The sequence below is a fragment of the Pseudophryne corroboree genome, chromosome 2 (genome assembly GCF_028390025.1).
Source record: "Pseudophryne corroboree isolate aPseCor3 chromosome 2, aPseCor3.hap2, whole genome shotgun sequence".
Classification (NCBI taxonomy): Eukaryota; Metazoa; Chordata; class Amphibia; order Anura; family Myobatrachidae; genus Pseudophryne; species Pseudophryne corroboree.
Window position 1 is genome coordinate 634,239,553 of NC_086445.1, and position 18,762 is coordinate 634,258,314.

Below are 18,762 nucleotides of genomic sequence, written 5' to 3' on the forward strand. Positions count from 1 at the left end.
GAGCGACTCCATCTTGAACCTCTTTAAGTATAGGTTTAAGGATTTTAAATTTAGAATGGGTCTGACCGAACCGTCCGGTTTCGGGACCACAAACAGGGTTGAGTAATAGCCCATCCCCTGCTGCAGCAGGGGAACCTTGACCACCACTTGTTGGAGACACAATTTTTGAATTGCTGCTAAAACTACCTCCCTCTCTGGGTATGAAGTCGGCAGTGCTGATTTGAAAAACCGGCGAGGAGGCACCTCTTCGAATTCCAGCTTGTATCCCTGGGAAACAATGTCTATTGCCCAGGGATCCACCTGAGAGTGAACCCAGACTTGGCTGAAAAGACGAAGACGTGCCCCCACTGGGGCGGACTCCACCAGCGGAGCCCCAGCGTCATGCGGTGGATTTAGTAGAAGCCGGGGAGGACTTCTGTTCCTGGGAACTGGCTGTAGCTGGCAGCTTTTTCCCCTTGCCCTTACCTCTGGCAAGAAAGGAAGGAAGATCCCCGAGCTCTTTTGGATTTATGCGGCCGAAAGGACTGCATCTGATAATGTGGCGCTTTCTTAGGCTGTGAGGAAACATAAGGTAAAAAAGTTGATTTACCAGCAGTAGCTGTGGAAACTAGGTCCGCGAGACCTTCCCCAAACAACTCCTCACCCTTGTACGGCAAAACCTCCATATGCCGTTTTGAGGCGGCATCACCCGACCACTGTCGAGTCCACAGTGCCCGCCTGGCAGAAATCGCCATAGCGTTTGCTCTGGACCCCAGTATGCCGATATCCCTTTGAGCCTCTCTCATATAAAGGACCGCATCCTTAATATGTCCCAGGGTCAATAAAATAGTTTCCTTATCCATCGTATCCATATCAGCAGATAAGGTATCGGTCCACGCTAGTACAGCGCTACAAACCCAAGCCGACGCTATCGCCGGTCTGAGTAATGTACCGGTATGTGTGTAAATTGACTTCAAGGTAGTTTCCTGCTTGCGGTCAGCGGGATCCCCGAGGGCAGCGGTATCCTGAGAGGGTAGCGCCACCTTTTTGGAAAGGCGCGTCAACGCCTTGTCCACCCTTGGGGAGGATTCCCACCGTATCCTGTCCTTGATCGGGAAAGGATACGCCATAAGAATCCTTTTGGGAATCTGCAGCTTCTTATCTGGAGTTTCCCAAGCACTTTCAAATAACTCATTTAATTCAAAAGAAGGTGGAAAAGTAACCTCAGGCTTCTTTTCTTTAAACATGTGGATTTTCAGATTAGGCACCACGGGGTCATCTATAATATGCAGCACATCCTTTATAGCAATAATCATATAATGAATACTCTTTGCCAATTTTGGCTGCAACCTCGCATCATCATAATCGACACTAGAGTCAGACTCTGTGTCGATATCTGTGTCAACTAACTGAGAAAGCGGGCGCTTTTGAGACCCAGAAGGTCCCTGTGACATAGGGAAAGGCAGGGTATGACCCTCTGTGTTGTCCCTGGACTCTGCTTTGTCCAAACGTTTGTGCAATAAATTCACATTTGCATTTAAAATATTCCACATATCCATCCAATCATGTGTCTGCGTTGCCGACGGCGACACCACACATGCGCTCCACCTCCTCCCTAGGAGAGCCTTCCGCTTCAGACATGCCGACACGCACGTACTGACACACCACACACTCAGGGCTCTATCTGGAGACTGTTCCCCCACAAGGCCCTTTGGAGAGACAGAGAGAGAGCATGCCAGCACACACCCAGCGCCAATAATCTTGGGAAAAAGAAAAATATCACCTAGATACAGCGCTATTCATTGCGCCCAATTATGTGCCCCCCCCCTTCTTTAAAACCCTCTGTCAGGGTGATCAGCAGGGGAGAGTCTGGGGAGCCAGCTTCTCAGCGTGTGCTTGAGGAGAAAATGGCGCTGGTGAGTGCTGAGGGAGAAGCCCCGCCCCCTCAGTGGGGGGCTTCGGTCCCGCTCTTTCTTTAAACTGGCGGGGGCTCTGAAATAATATCAAACTGAGTAATTATATTCCTAAAAGCCAGTGCGGAGGTCTACATTGCAGCCCAGGGCGCCCCCCCCCCCCCGCGCCCTGCACCCCACAGTGTGCGCTGTGTGTGTGTTATGGGAGCAATGGCTACGCGTTACCTCTCCGATGCTCTGAAGTCTTCTGCCGCCTGTGAAGTCTTCTACCTTCCTATACTCATCCGGCTTCTATCTTCCGGCTCTGCGAGGAGGACGGCGGCGCGGCTCCGGGACGAACCGCTAGGGAAGACCTGCGTTCTGACTCCCTCTGGAGCTAATAGTGTCCAGTAGCCTAAGAAGCAGATCCTAGCATTTAAGTAGGTCTGCTTCTCTCTCCTCAGTCCCATGATGCAGGGAGCCTGTTGCCAGCAGGTCTCCCTGAAAATAAAAAAAAACTAACAAAATACTTTCTTTTCAGGAAGCTCAGGAGAGCTCCCTGTAGTGCACCCAGTCTCCTCTGGGCACAGTATTAAACTGAGGTCTGGAGGAGGGGCATAGAGGGAGGAGCCAGTGCACACCCATACCTAAAGTTCTTTTTAGTGCCCATGTCTCCTGTGGAGCCCGTCTATTCCCCATGGTCCTTACGGAATCCCCAGCATCCTCTAGGACGTAAGAGAAAATCTTTATCAAATTAGCTGAATAAAGGTTATAATCTGTTTTGACTATTGGATATGGGGAAAGAAAAAGGGGTCTGGGCGGCTGCTGTAATTTGCGTTTTGTTTTTCCCGATGCTCACAATACCAGTGCCCGATATTGAGGATGTGGCTGCTGCACTAATCGTCCTTCGCCACATTTTTCCTCTGGTGCTGCTGGTGTGTGATGTTAGTGGGAGGACGTTACAGCTCTGACTTATCTCTCTCGATCTGGCGGCGGGCATCCTAACAGTATGTATGACCATCTAGTTAGAACGCAAGGTGCCAAAACCTTTCTAAAATAGTGCATGCAATGCACCTCAAAAACAATTGAATCGCCCCCTATAACAACTATGTTCTGACACCCAAGGTTTCTTGCTTTTAGAAATCACTTATCTAAGGAAGGGGGTAACAGCGTTTAAAAAAATAAGAATTTACTTACCGATAATTCTATTTCTCGTAGTCCGTAGTGGATGCTGGGAACTCCGTAAGGACCATGGGGAATAGCGGCTCCGCAGGAGACTGGGCACAAAAGTAAAAGCTTTAGGACTACCTGGTGTGCACTGGCTCCTCCCCCTATGACCCTCCTCCAAGCCTCAGTTAGGATACTGTGCCCGGACGAGCGTACACAATAAGGAAGGATATTGAATCCCGGGTAAGACTCATACCAGCCACACCAATCACACCGTACAACCTGTGATCTGAACCCAGTTAACAGCATGATAACAGAGGAGCCTCTGAAAAGATGGCTCACAACAATAATAACCCGATTTTTGTAACAATAACTATGTACAAGTATTGCAGACAATCCGCACTTGGGATAAGCGCCCAGCATCCACTACGGACTACGAGAAATAGAATTATCGGTAAGTAAATTCTTATTTTCTCTGACGTCCTAGTGGATGCTGGGAACTCCGTAAGGACCATGGGGATTATACCAAAGCTCCCAAACGGGCGGGAGAGTGCGGATGACTCTGCAGCACCGAATGAGAGAACTCCAGGTCCTCCTCAGCCAGGGTATCAAATTTGTAGAATTTAGCAAACGTGTTTGCCCCTGACCAAGTAGCTGCTCGGCAAAGTTGTAAAGCCGAGACCCCTCGGGCAGCCGCCCAAGATGAGCCCACTTTCCTTGTGGAATGGGCTTTTACAGATTTTGGCTGTGGCAGGCCTGCCACAGAATGTGCAAGCTGAATTGTACTACAAATCCAACGAGCAATAGCCTGCTTAGAAGCAGGTGCACTCAGCTTGTTGGGTGCATACAGGATAAACAGCGAGTCAGATTTTCTGACTCCCGCCGTCCTGGAAACATATATTTTCAGGGCCCTGACTACATCCAGCAACTTGGAGTCTTCCAAGTCCCTAGTAGCCGCAGGTACCACAATAGGCTGGTTCAAGTGAAATGCTGAAACCACCTTAGGGAGAAATTGAGGACGAGTCCTCAATTCTGCCCTGTCCGTATGAAAAATTAGGTAAGGGCTTTTATAGGATAAAGCCGCCAATTCTGATACACGCCTGGCTGAAGCCAGGGCTAACAGCATTACCACTTTCCATGTGAGATATTTTAAGTCCACAGTGGAGAGTGGTTCAAACCAATGTGATTTCAGGAATCCCAAAACTACATTGAGATCCCAAGGTGCCACTGGAGGCACAAAAGGAGGTTGTATATGCAGTACCCCCTTGACAAACGTCTGCACTTCAGGAACTGAAGCCAGTTCTTTTTGGAAGAAAAATCGACAGGGCCAAAATTTGAACCTTAATGGACCCTAATTTTAGGCCCATAGACAGTCCTGTTTGCAGGAAATGCAGGAAACGACCCAGTTGAAATTCCTCTGTAGGGGCCTTCCTGGCCTCGCACCACGCAACATATTTACGCCAAATACGGTGATAATGTTGTACGGTTACATCCTTCCTGGCTTTGATCAGGGTAGGGATGACGTCATCCGGAATGCCTTTTTCCTTCAGGATCCGGCGTTCAACCGCCATGCCGTCAAACGCAGCCGCGGTAAGTCTTGGAACAGACAGGGTCCCTGCTGGAGCAGGTCCTTTCTTAGAGGTAGAGGCCACAGGTCCTCTGTGAGCATCTCTTGAAGTTCCGGGTACCAAGTCCTTCTTGGCCAATCCGGAGCCACGAGTATAGTCCTTACTCCTCTCCTTCTTATGATTCTCAGTACCTTGGGTATGAGAGGCAGAGGAGGGAACACATACCAGAGCGTCCACAGCTATTGCCTGAGGGTCCCTTGACCTGGCGCAATACCTGTCTAGTTTTTTGTTGAGGCGGGACGCCATCATGTCCACCTTTGGTTTTTCCCCAACGGTTCACAATCATGTGGAAGACTTCTGGGTGAAGTCCCCACTCCCCCGGGTGGAGGTCGTGTCTGCTGAGGAAGTCTGCTTCCCAGTTGTCCACTCCCGGAATGAACACTGCTGACAGTGCTATCACATGATTTTCTGCCCAGCGAAGAATCCTTGCAACTTCTGTCATTTCCCTCCTGCTTCTTGTGCCGCCCTGTCTGTTTACGTGGGCGACTGCCGTGACGTTGTCCGACTGGATCAGCACCGGCTGACCTTGAAGCAGAGGTCTCGCTAGGCTTAGAGCATTGTAGATGGCTCTTAGCTCCAGGATATTTATGTGAAGTGATGTCTCCAGGCTTGACCACAAGCCCTGGAAATTTTTTCCCTGTGTGACTGCTCCCCAGCCTCTCAGGCTGGCATCCGTGGTCACCAGGACCCAGTCCTGAATGCCGAATCTGCGGCCCTCTAGAAGATGAGCACTCTGCAACCACCACAGGAGAGACACCCTTGTCCTTGGTGACAAGATTATCCGCTGATGCATCTGAAGATGCGACCCGGACCATTTGTCTAGCAGATCCCACTGGAAGGTTCTTGCGTGGAATCTGCCGAATGGGATTGCTTCGTAAGAAGCCACCATCTTTCCCAGGACCCTTTGCATTGATGCACTGAGACTTGGCCTGGTTTTAGGAGATTTCTGACTAGTTCGGATAACTCCCTGGCTTTCTCCTCCGGGAGAAACACCTTTTTCTGGACTGTGTCCAGGATCATCCCTAGGAATAGAAGTCGTGTCGTCGGGATCAGCTGCGATTTTGGAATATTGAGAATCCAACCGTGCTGGCGCAGCACTATCTGAGATAGTGCTACTCCGACTTCCAACTGTTCCCTGGATCTTTCCCTTATCAGGAGATCGTCCAAGTAAGGGATAACTAAAACTCCCTTCCTTCGAAGGAGTATCATCATTTCGGCCATTACCTTGGTAAAGACCCGGGGTGCCGTGGACAATCCAAACGGCAGCGTCTGAAACTGATAATGACAGTTCTGTACCACAAACCTGAGGTACCCTTGGTGAGAAGGGTAAATTGGGACATGTAGGTAAGCATCTTTGATGTCCAGAGATACCATATAGTCCCCTTCTTCCAGGTTTGCAATCACTGCTCTGAGTGACTCCATCTTGAATTTGAACCTTTGTATGTAAGTGTTCAAGGATTTCAGGTTTAAAATTGGTCTCACCGAGCCGTCCGGCTTCGGTACCACAAATAGTGTGGAATAGTATCCCTTTCCCTGTTGTAGGAGGGGTACCTTGATTATCACCTGCTGGGAATACAGCTTGTGAATGGCTTCCAATACTGCCTCCCTGTCTGAGGGAGACGTCGGTAAAGCAGACTTTAGAAAACGGCGAGGGGGAGACGTCTCGAATTCCAATTTGTACCCCTGAGATACCACCTGAAGGATCCAGGGGTCCACTTGCGAGTGGGCCCACTGCGCACTGAACTTTTTGAGACGGGCCCCCACCGTGCCTGAGTCCGCTTGTAAAGCCCCAGCGTCATGCTGAGGACTTTGCGGAGGCGGGAGAGGGCTTTTGTTCCTGGGAACTGGCTGTTTGTTGCAGCCTTTTTCCTCTCCCTCTGCCACGGGGCAGAAATGAGGCGCCTTTTGCCCGCTTGCCCTTATGGGGCCGAAAAGGACTGCGCCTGATAATATGGCGTCTTCTTAGGTTGAGAAGCTACCTGGGGTAAAAATGTGGATTTTCCAGCAGTTGCCGTGGCTACCAGGTCTGATAGACCTACCCCAAATAACTCCTCCCCCTTATAAGGCAATACTTATATTGTGCCTTTTAGAATCCGCATCACCTGACCACTGCCGCGTCCATAAACCTCTTCTTGCAGAAATGGACAGCGCGCTAACTCTTGATGCCAGTCGGCAAATATCCCTCTGTGCATCACGCATATATAGAAATGCATCCTTCAAATGCTCTATAGTCAATAATATACCGTCCCTATCAAGGGTATCAATATTTTCAGTCAGGGAATCCGACCACGCCAGGCCCGCACTGCACATCCAGGCTGAGGCTATTGCTGGTCGTAGTATAACACCCGTGTGAGAGTATATACATTTTAGGATATTCTCCAGCTTTCTATCGGCAGGTTCCTTTAGGGCGGCCGTATCAGGAGAGGGTAGTGCTACCTGTTTAGACAAGCGTGTGAGCGCTTTATCCACCCTAGGGGGTGTTTCCCAACGTGCCCTATCCTCTGGCGGGAAAGGGTACGATGCCAATAACCTTTTAGGAATTATCAGTTTCTTATCGGGGGGAACCCACGCCTCATCACACACTTCATTTAATTCCTCGGATACAGGAAAAACTACAGGCAGTTTTTTCTCACCAAACATAATACCCTTCTTAGTGGTACTTGTATTATCAGATATATGCAATACATTTTTCATTGCTTCAATCATGTAACGTGTGGCCCTAGTGGAAGTCACGTTTGTCTCCTCATCATCGACACTGGAGTCAGTATCCGTGTCTGTGTCTGCCATTTGAGGTAACGGGCGTTTTAAAGCCCCTGATGGCGTTTGAGACCCCTGGACAGGCACAAGCTGATTAGCCGGCTGTCTCATGTCGTCAACTGTCTGTCGCAAGGAGCTGACACTGTCACGCAATTCCTTCCACAAGCTCATCCACTCAGGTGTCGACTCCCTAGGGGGTGACAACTGTATAATAGGCAATTGCTCCGCCTCCATCTCATTTTCCTCTTCAAACATGTCGACACAATCGTACCGACACACCGCACACACACAGGGAATGCTCTGATAGAGGACAGGACCCCACTAGCCCTTTGGGGGGACAGAGGGAGAGTATGCCAGCACACACCAGAGCGCTATATATATATATAAAGGAATACCACTATAAAAGTGTGCTTTTCCCTTTATAGCTGCTGTTAATATAAAACTGCGCCAAATTAGTGCCCCCCCTCTCTTTTTTACCCTTTTCTGTAGTGCAGGACTGCAGGGGAGAGTCAGGGAGACGTCCTTCCAGCGGAGCTGTGATGGAAAATGGCGCCCGTGTGCTGAGGAGATAGGCTCCGCCCCCTTCTCGGCGGCCTTTTCTCCCGCTTTTTTGGTAAGTTCTGGCAGGGGTTAAAATACACCCATATAGCCCAGGGGGTTATATGTGGTGTATTTATGTCAGCCAAGGTGTTTTACATTGCTGCTCAGGGCGCCCCCCCCTAGCGCCCTGCACCCTCAGTGACCGGAGTGTGAAGTGTGCCTGAGTAACAATGGCGCACAGCTGCAGTGCTGTGCGCTACCTTGTTGAAGACTGATGTCTTCTGCCGCCGATTTTTCCGGACCTTTTCTTGCTTCTGGCTCTGTAAGGGGGCCGGCGGCGCGGCTCCGGGACCGAGCTCCGAGGCTGGGCCTGTGTTCGGTCCCTCTGGAGCTAATGGTGTCCAGTAGCCTAAGAAGCCCAATCCACTCTGCACGCAGGTGAGTTCGCTTCTTCTCCCCTTAGTCCCTCGATGCAGAGAGCCTGTTGCCAGCAGGTCTCACTAAAAATAAAAAACCTAAAACTAAACTTTTCACTAAGAAGCTCAGGAGAGCCCCGAGTGTGCACCCTTCTCGGCCGGGCACAAAAATCTAACTGAGGCTTGGAGGAGGGTCATAGGGGGAGGAGCCCGTGCACACCAGGTAGTCCTAAAGCTTTTACTTTTGTGCCCAGTCTCCTGCGGAGCCGCTATTCCCCATGGTCCTTACGGAGTTCCCAGCATCCACTAGGACGTCAGAGAAATATTTTCCAGACAAATTGTGATGCTGTTATTTCATGCCAACTATATAATTTGCAGAGGACAGTAAACTGTATAAACCGATGTAATAAGAAAGTCTCACGTTACACATTTTTCTGTTAATGTTCAAGATACACACCAAGTCACTAACAAGAACCAACAAACTTCAATTATTTTGTAGGCACCTAAGCATATTGGGCACCCACTGGGGCTATTCAATTGTTGCCCCCATTAGGTGCACATGCCCCGTGTGTGGCCATTAATATTAGGTTTAGCCTCGCAAAGCTGCAGTTTGAGCACCCAAACCACAGAGTTCATGCACATTTGAGCTCGCAACTCAGGAGGCTGAGAGCTGAAATGTATCTCCCCAACTGCATGTGTGCCTGAACAGAGCAACAACTGAATTGCTCCAACGGGCGCCCTCTAGTGGCAGCAGGGGAGACCAACAACTGACCGATGAAATGTATCCAAAATCTGACTTTTTTTTCCCTTTTTTAATATCATCTACTTATTCACATTTGACACTTCCTTATTATAAAATTTACTTTGCTGAGACATTCCACTGTCATGCCAGGACATTTGCACTAGTTAACATATCAATTTTTGTTGAAACTTAACTTGAGACCTTTCTTCTCATTTATATAACCCTAAAAGTGAGTGGGCTATCTTTGGACAAATTCCATCAGAGATAAGAATAAGTAATGGAGGTAGACGCTTGCTATCAGCAATAAGCGCGGCAGCCCATAGAACAATCTTGCATGAGTGAATAGCCCCTTATACCCCTTTCACACCGCCAAGGGCCCTCATTCGAAGCTGATCGCTCGCTAGCTACTTTTAGCAGCCGTGCAAAAGCATAGTCACCGCCCGGGGGGGGGGGGGGGGTTTTGGTAGGAGGGAGTGTGTTTTAGCTCTGCAAGTGTGCGCCGCCTATCCCTGCTGTGAACGGGTCATGGGTCGCATCGACCCAGGAGCCCGTTTACGTTGCCATTGACCCAGTATTCAACCAGAGAATAAAGCTGCTTTATTCCCGGGTAGAATTGCTGGGTCAGGCGACCCAGGATTTCGGCTATGGCGCTTTCACACTGCACGCTGACCCGTTCAACCCAGCAATATGATGGACCGATACCGGGTTATTTGTGCAGTGTGAAAGGGATATTACTCTCTATCATGGTCACTGTTTAAATCTAAACTTTTCATCTGTTCCGTATGGATTGGATTGAAGCAACACTTGATAGGGAATCCAAAGTAGAATTTTTTTCATAATGGGGTCGATTCAATTCAGCAACAGTTAAATAGCACTGGGAATTAGCTCCCGACGCTATTCAATTCAGCTAAAGTTAAGTCAGAGAATGCCCGTTCTCGCGGACTTAACATGTTGTTTTGTCGGGAGAACGAGCATTCTCCGACTTAACTACCCGCGGCGATGCTGATTCCCGACAGAATCAGCCTCGCGCCGGCTGCGCAGTAGCTTTTTTGTCGTTTTCTTATCTCACCCCCCGGGGCTGAGAGAAGAATTCCCAACAATTGAGGGCAGCTAGTCGCTGTATTGATTAGCGCCGAGAGCTAATTCCCGGCGCTATTCAACTGTTGCTGAATTGAATCGACCCCTATGTGGTGAATTTACATTTCAACTATCACTGGAGATAAAATGACAAAATTATTATTGTTTAAAAGACATCTTGGTGATTGGGGAGGGGGGGGGGGGGGGATATGACCTATGAGAAAGAGGTATACAATTTAGCTTACCAACTTATGTTGAAAACGCCAGACACGCAGGTATAATTATTTTTCCAGTGTCACATATGGGACATTTTTACTCATTTTCATGGAATGGCCCTGCTGCAGTGCCTACCATAAGAGGCAGCAACCCTAATAAACATAATCTAACATTATGGGTGGAATACAAAACTTAAGTGACGGGAGATATTCAAATGCCCCCAGTTATCGCACTGATTGCGACCATTACACTCGGGCTTAGGCGCGTAAAGCACCTAAACATGACTAAAATAATAGGGGCGAGCGTGTCTCTCTACGCACATTTCAGCTTGCTAACCCTGGAGGAAGAACTTGTCGCGCCCGTCCACAGCAACATTAGAATACTGCCAGCAGGCACGACAGGGGGTGGGAGAGCGAGGTGAAAATTTGAAACTTGCCCTATGTATAAAAACATTCATCGCTGTTTTATTCACGTGCAGTGTGTACTGTTGCTGTATACTGCATTATATGAATTTCATTTTCCCTGATATACTTTAAAATTAATAAAAAGTTGTAAAAAAAAAAATCATCCCATTAACAAGTAGGAATACAAGCATTTAATATGGAGTTTTAAAATAAGGGTTCGAGGGCTTTTTTTCAGGCCACTTTAATGTCATGTTGAACCAATAGAGGAGCAAATCTATACCAAACATAGGAAAACCAAAATTAAATGCATGGGGTTTCTTTTTTCAGTTGATCATTAACCCGAATTAAATAACATACAAACTTAAATGCAATGAAGATATAAATTTTTGTATATTTTAAAAATTTTAAATTTATAAAAATAAGATTTTAAACCTACCGGTAAATCTTTTTCTCGTAGTCCGTAGAGGATGCTGGGACTCCGTAAGGACCATGGGGATAGACTGGCTCCGCAGGAGACATGGGCACTTTAAGAAAGATTTTGGATCTGGGTGTGCACTGGCTCCTCCCTCTATGCCCCTCCTCCAGACCTCAGTTAGAGAAACTGTGCCCAGAGGAGACGGACAGTACGAGGAAAGGATTTTTGTTAAACCAAGGGCAAGATTCATACCAGCCACACCAATCACACCGTATAACCCGTGATATACTATCTAGTTAACAGTATGAAACAACAACATATCATCGGTCCAAAACCGCCGAAACTATAACATAACCCTTATGAAAGCAATAACTATATAAAAGTCTTGCAGAAGTAGTCCGCACTTGGGACGGGCGCCCAGCATCCTCTACGGACTACGAGAAAAAGATTTACGGGTAGGTTTAAAATCTTATTTTCTCTAACGTCCTAGAGGATGCTGGGACTCCTTAAGGACCATGGGGATTATACTAAAGCTCCCAAACGGGCGGGAGAGTGCGGATGACTCTGCAGCACCGATTGAGCCAACAGGAGGTCCTCCTCAGCCAGGGTATCAAACTTATAGAACTTTGCAAAGGTGTTTGACCCCGACCAAGTAGCAGCTCGGCACAGCTGTAGTGCCGAGACCCCTCGAGCAGCCGCCCAAGATGAGCCCACCTTCCTAGTGGAATGGGCCTTAACCAATTTCGGTAACGGCAATCCTGCCGTAGAATGCACCTGCTGAATAGTGTTACAGATCCAGCGAGCAATAGTCTGCTTTGAAGCAGGGCCGCCAACCTTGTTGGCTGCATACAGGACAAACAGTGCTTCTGTTTTTCTGATCCTAGCCGTTCTGGCCATGTAAATCTTCAAAGCCCTGACCACATCAAGGGACTCGGAATCCTCCAAGTCACGTGTAGCCACAGGCACGACAATAGGATGGTTCATATGAAAGGATAAGACCACCTTAGGTAGGAATTGAGGACGGGTCCGCAATTCCGCTCTATCCATATGGAAAACCAGATAGGGGCTTTTATGTGATAAAGCCGCTAATTCCGAAACTCGCCTAGCCGAAGCCAAGGCTAACAACATGACCACCTTCCAAGTGAGATATTTCAACTCCACTGTATTAAGTGGTTCAAACCAATGTGACTTAAGAAAACTTAATACCACGTTAAGGTCCCAAGGCGCCACCGGAGGTACAAAAGGAGGCTGAATATGCAAGTACTACCTTCACAAAAGTCTGTACTTCCGGCAGAGAGGCCAATTCCTTTTGAAAGAAAATGGATAAGGCCGAAATCTGAACTTTAATGGAGCCTAATTTTAGGCCCAAATTCACTCCAGTTTGTAGGAAGTGAAGAAAACGGCCTAGATGGAATTCTTCCGTAGGAGCATTCCTGGCCTCACACCAAGAAACATATTTTCTCCATATTCGGTGATAATGTTTAGATGTCACGTCCTTCCTAGCCTTTATTAGCGTAGGAAAGACCTCACCCAGAATACCTTTTTCCGCTAGGATCCGGCGTTCAACCGCCATGCCGTCAAACGCAGCCGCGATAAATCTTGGAACAGACAGGGACCCTGTTGCAACAGGTCCTGTCTTAGAGGAAGAGGCCACGGATCTTCTGTGAGCATTTCTTGCAGATCCGGATACCAGGTCCTTCGTGGCCAATCTGGAACAATGAGTATTGGGTATGAGAGGAAGAGGAGGAAATACATATACCGACTGGAACACCCACGGTGTCACTAGGGCGTCCAGAGCTACCGCCTGAGGGTCTCTTGACCTGGCGCAATACCTTTGTAGCTTTTTGTTGAGACGGGATGCCATCATGTCTATTTGGGGCAGTCCCCACCGACTTGCAATCTGTGCAAAGACATCCTGATGAAGTCCCCACTCTCCCGGATGCAGGTCGTGTCTGCTGAGGAAGTCTGCTTCCCAGTTGTCCACTCCCGGAATGAACACTGCTGACAGTGCACTTACATGATTCTCCGCCCAGCGAAGAATTCTGGTGGCTTCCGCCATCGCCACTCTGCTCCTTGTGCCGCCTTGGCGGTTTACATGAGCTACTCAGGTGACGTCTGACTGGATCAGAACTGGTCGGTCGCGAAGTAAGGTCTCCGCTTGACGTAGGGCATTGTATATGGCCCTTAGTTCCAGGATGTTGATGTTAAGACAAGTCTCTTGACTTGACCAAAGGCCTTGGAAATTTCTTCCCTGTGTGACTGCTCCCCAACTTCGGAGGCTCGCGTCCGTGGTCACCAGGATCCAATTCTGAATGCCGAACCTGCGGCCCTCTAGAAGGTGAGCACTCTGCAGCCACCACAGGAGAGAGATACCCTGGCCCTGGCGGACAGGGTGATCCGCTGATGCAAGTGCAGATGTGACCCGGACCATTTGTCCAACAGATCCCATTGGAAAGTCCTTGCATGGAACCTGCCGAAGGGAATGGCTTCGTATGTCGCCACCATTTTTCCCAGGACTTGAGTGCAATGATGTACTGACACTTGTTTCGGCTTCAACAGGTTCTTGACTAGAGTCATGAGTTCCTGCGCTTTTTCTATCGGAAGAAAAACCCTTTTCTGGTCTGTATCCAGAATCATGCCCAAGAAGGGCAGGCGAGTCGTAGGATTCAGCTGCGACTTTGGAATATTGAGAAGCCAGCCGTGTCGCTGTAACACCTTCAGTGAAAGGGATACGCTGTTCTGCAACTTCTCCCGTGATCTCGCTTTTATGAGGAGATCGTCCAAGTACGGGATAATTGTGACACCCTGCTTGCGCAGGAGCACCATCATTTCCGCCACTACCTTGGTGAAAATTCTCGGGGCCGTGGAAAGTAGAGATGAGCGGATTCGGTTTTACTCGGTTCTCAAAACCGAATCTTATTGGCTATCCAAAACACGTGACATCCGTGAGCCAATAAGATTCGGTTTTGAGAACCGAGTAAAACCGAGTAAAACCGAATCCGCTCATCTCTAGTGGAAAGCCCAAACGGCAACGTCTGAAATTGGTAATGACAATCCTGTACCGTAAATCTCAGGTACGCCTGATGAGGAGGATATATGGGAACATGCAGGTATGCATCCTTTATGTCCAGAGATACCATAAAATCCCCCTCTTCCAGGCTGGCGATGACCGCTCTGAGCGATTCCATCTTGAACTCGAACCGTTTTAAGTAAAGGTTCAGGGATTTTAAATTCAAAATGGGTCTGACCGAACCGTCCGGTTTCGGGACCACAAACAGGGTTGAGTAGTACCCCTTCCCTCTCTGAAGCAGGGGAACCTCGGCCACCACTTGTTGAAGACACAATTTGTGAATCGCATGTAACACTATCTCCCTTTCTAGGGGAGAAGTTGGTAGCGCCGATTTGAAAAACCGGCGAGAAGGCACCTCTTCGAATTCCAGCTTGTATCCCTGGGAAACAATTTCTATTGCCCAGGGATCCACCTGTGAGTGAACCCAGATGTGGCTGAAAAGTCGAAGACGTGCCTCCACTGGAGCGGACTCCCTCAGGGGAGCCCCAGCGTCATGCGGTGGATTTTGCAGAGGCCGGGGAGGACTTCTGTTCCTGGGAACTAGCTGTGTTGTGCAGCTTTTTTCCTCTGCCCTTACCCCTGGCAAGAAAGGACGATCCACGTACTCTTTTGCTTTTATTTGAACGAAAGGACTGCATTTGATAATGAGGCGCTTTCTTAGATTGTGAGGGAATATAAGGCAAAATATTAGATTTACCTGCCGTAGCTGTGGATATGAGGTCTGAGAGGCCCTCTCCAAACAATTCCTCACCCTTGTAAGGCAAAAACTCCATATGCCTCTGAGTCGGCATCACCCGTCCACTGTCAGGTCCATAAGACTCGCCTAGCAGAAATAGACATAGCATTTATTCTGGAACCCAGTAAACTAATGTCTCTTTGAGCATCCCTCATATATAAGACAGCATCTTTTATATGCCCTAGGGTCATTAAAATGGTATCCTTATCAAGGATCTCAATATCCGCTGATAAGGAATCTGTCCATGTTGCTACAGCACTACAAACCCAGGCCGACGCAATTGCCGGTCTGAGTAACGGTACCAGAATGTGTGTAAATGGACTTCAAGGTAACCTCCTGCTTGCTGTCAGCAGGATCCTTGAGGGTAGCCGTATCTTGGGATGGGAGCGCTATCTTTTTTGATAAGCGTGTCAAAGCTTTGTCTACCCTAGGGGAGGATTCCCACAGTATTCTGTCCTGTGACGGGAAAGGATACGCTATTAGAATCCTTTTGGGAATCTGCAGTTTTTTGTCTGGAGTTTCCCACGCTTTTTCGCATAATTCGTTCAGCTCATGTGAAGAGGGAAAGGTGACCTCAGGTTTCTTTCCCTTATACATGTGTACCCTCGTGTCAGGGACAGGGGGTTCCTCAGTGATATGCAAAACATCTTTAATTGCGATAATCATATATTGAATACATTTAGCCACCCTTGGCTGTAATTTTGCATCATCGTAGTCGACACTGGAGTCTGAATCCGTGTCGGTATCTGTGTCAACTATTTGGGATAGTGGGCGCTTCTGAGACCCCGAAGGTCCCGGCGACATTGGGACAGACATGGGTTGACTCCCTGACTGTACCCTAGCTTCAGCTTTGTCTAATCTTTTGTGCAATAAATTAACATTAGCACTTAAAACCTTCCACAGATCAATCCAGTCAGGTGTCGGCGCTGCCGACGGAGACCTAATATTCATACACTCCCCCTCCTCCTTAGGTGAGCCTTCAACCTCAGACATGTCGACACACGCGTACCGACACACCACACACACACACAGGGAAGCTCTTTTCTGAAGACAGGTTCCCCACCAGGCCCTTTGGAGAGACAGAGAGAGAGTATGCCAGCACACACCCCAGCGCTATATGACCCAGGAAAAAACACAGAATGTTTACCCAGTAGCGCTTTTGTAGCATGTATATGCACCAATTATGTGCCCCCTCTAGTTTAAAAACCCTCTTTCACCGTGTGTCAAGCAGGGGAGAGTCTGGGAAGCTTCCTCTCAGCGGTGCTGTGGAGAAAAATGGCGCTGGTGAGTGCTGAGGGAGAAGCCCCGCCCCCTCGGCGGCAGGCTTCGGTCCCGCTCAAATTTCTTGATAGCATGGCGGGGGCTCTTTTTATACATGTACAGTGCCCAGCTGTACATGTATATATGTGTATTTGCCACAGAGGTTTTTATTGCTGCCCAGGGCACCCCCCCTGCGCCCTGCACCCTTACAGTGACCGATGTGTGCGAGGTGAATGGGAGCAATGGCGCACAGCTTCACTGCTGTGCGTTACCTCTATGAAGATCAAGGTGTCTTCTGGAGGCTGCAGTACCAACAAACTACTCTGTCACCCACAACCCAAGACTGGACCGCAGGGGTGGCGGGGTGGCTATCTGCTTCAAAAAAGAACTTAAACTTAGGGTCCACCCTATTGAAACTACTCGCTCATTCGAGTGCATTGCTGCCCGGAGTTCGACAGGATTAGGCTTCAGAGTACTTCTCATTTACCGGCCACCTGGAGATGGAAAGATATTTCTACAAGAAATTGCAGACACTGTTGCTGGCCTGGTCCTGGAACATCAAAGATGGCTCATCCTCGGGGATTTCAATGCATGGGTGGATGATGAGCTCTCACGCCTTGGCCAAGACCTCCTGTGCACAATGAATGGTCTGGGCTTCACACAGGTCATTCCCTCTGCCACACATAAAAGTGGTCACACTCTCGACCTTGTCTTTCAGATTGGATTAGAAGTCACTGACCTAAATATAAACCCAGTCATCTGGTCAGAGCACTACTCCCTCTGGTTCTCAGTTGCAACCCCTCAAATAAGATCTCTGCCCGTGGAGTTGACCAGGTATCGTCCAAGGAGGGGTATGACTCCCCAGGCTCTTGCAGCAAATCTGGATCTCTCTGCTATACTGGGTGCCTGTGAAGATCCCTGTTCCCTAGTCCGTTATTATAATAGGGATGTTATGGCTGCAATTGATATTATCGCCCCTGTGCGTTTAAGACCTCGTAAACCACAACGTCAAGCTCCATGGTTCGACAACAGTGTTAGTGAGCTCAAGAAAAGGGGGCGTAGACTGGAAAGACGATGGAGGAAGACTAACCTAGTGGATGACAAAATAAAACTAATAAAGCATAACGAAGAATATCAAATCGACAATCACTCGTAAGAAATCACAGTTCCTGTCAAATGAGATCACAGCAGCAAACAATAGGCCAGCTCAACTTTTCCGCACAGTGGAGATGCTTTGCAAGCCAGCATGCCTGCAGACTGATGAGACCCTCTCCCAGGCAAGATGCAACGAGTTTGCAAACTTCTTTGCAGATAAAATATCCACCATCCGGGCTGGAATCTCCACAGTGCCATCAAAGAAGTGCCAAACTACAAAGCCTGCCAATATAAGCTACCTGCCTTCATGGACCAGCTTTGACCCAGTGGATATAAAGGACACTGCTGAAATTGCTCGGATTTTGCGTCCCACCACCTGTGATCTGGACCCGGCCTCAACCAAGCTTCTAATAGGTTGTATGGATATAATTGGTCCTGTCTTTGCAAAAATTGTTCAATGCTCTTTGCAGACAGGCATCTTTCCTGGACCCCTAAAGGAAGCAATTGTTAGACAGCTTCTTAAAAAACCTAATTTAGATCCCGACTGCATATGCATGACCAACTACAGACCGGTATCAAACCTTCCTTTCCTAGGAAAGGTTATTGAGAAAGTCGTTGCAAATCAACTGGAAACCACCCTGACAACCCATGATATTTATGATCCATTTCAATCAGGATTCAGGAGAAGACATAGCACTGAAACAGCCCTGGTGTGTGTGTGTGTTAAATGATCTTCTGATGGCAAAAGACAGAGGTGACTGTTCAATATTAATCCTTCTGGATCTCTCGGCAGCATTTGATACCGTGGACCATGGGCTTCTGATTGAGCGACTGATACATTTCTGTGGTCTGGATGGCACAGTCCTAAACTGGTTCAAATCATTTCTCACAGGCAGGTCACAGAGAGTATCATCTGGATTATACTCATCACCACCAGTGCCATTGCCATGTGGTGTCCCACAAGGTTCTATACTATCCCCCATGCTTTTTGCAGTATACATGCTCCCATTGGGCGAAATAATCAGGCGCCATGGCCTGGTCTACCACTGCTATGCAGATGATACACAACTGTACTTGTCCTTTGCTCCGGGCACTGATAACCCAATAGCAACCCTAAATGGCTGTCTAGCTGAACTACAGGAGTGGATGAGCGCCAGTTGGCTGCGACTGAACCCGGATAAAACAGAGGTCCTTATGATACAACCGCAACATCAAAGGACAAGACTGCAGCATAGCCAACCAACTGGACTTACACTCGGGGATTCAGAATTACAGACCAGTGATCGTGTGCGGAATCTTGGCGTTGTCCTGGATGGTGGCTTGACACTTAAACATCAGATATAAGCCACAATCAAACCCTCATTCTTT

The 18,762-nt window shown here is 48.4% G+C and overlaps 1 protein-coding gene across 6 annotated transcripts in view; it reads right to left on the reverse strand.

Annotated features, from left to right (window-relative positions):
• ANKS1A (ankyrin repeat and sterile alpha motif domain containing 1A) overlaps positions 1-18,762 on the reverse strand; it is a 599,988-nt gene that overhangs the window by 578,197 nt on the left and 3,029 nt on the right. The window lies entirely within an intron of this gene.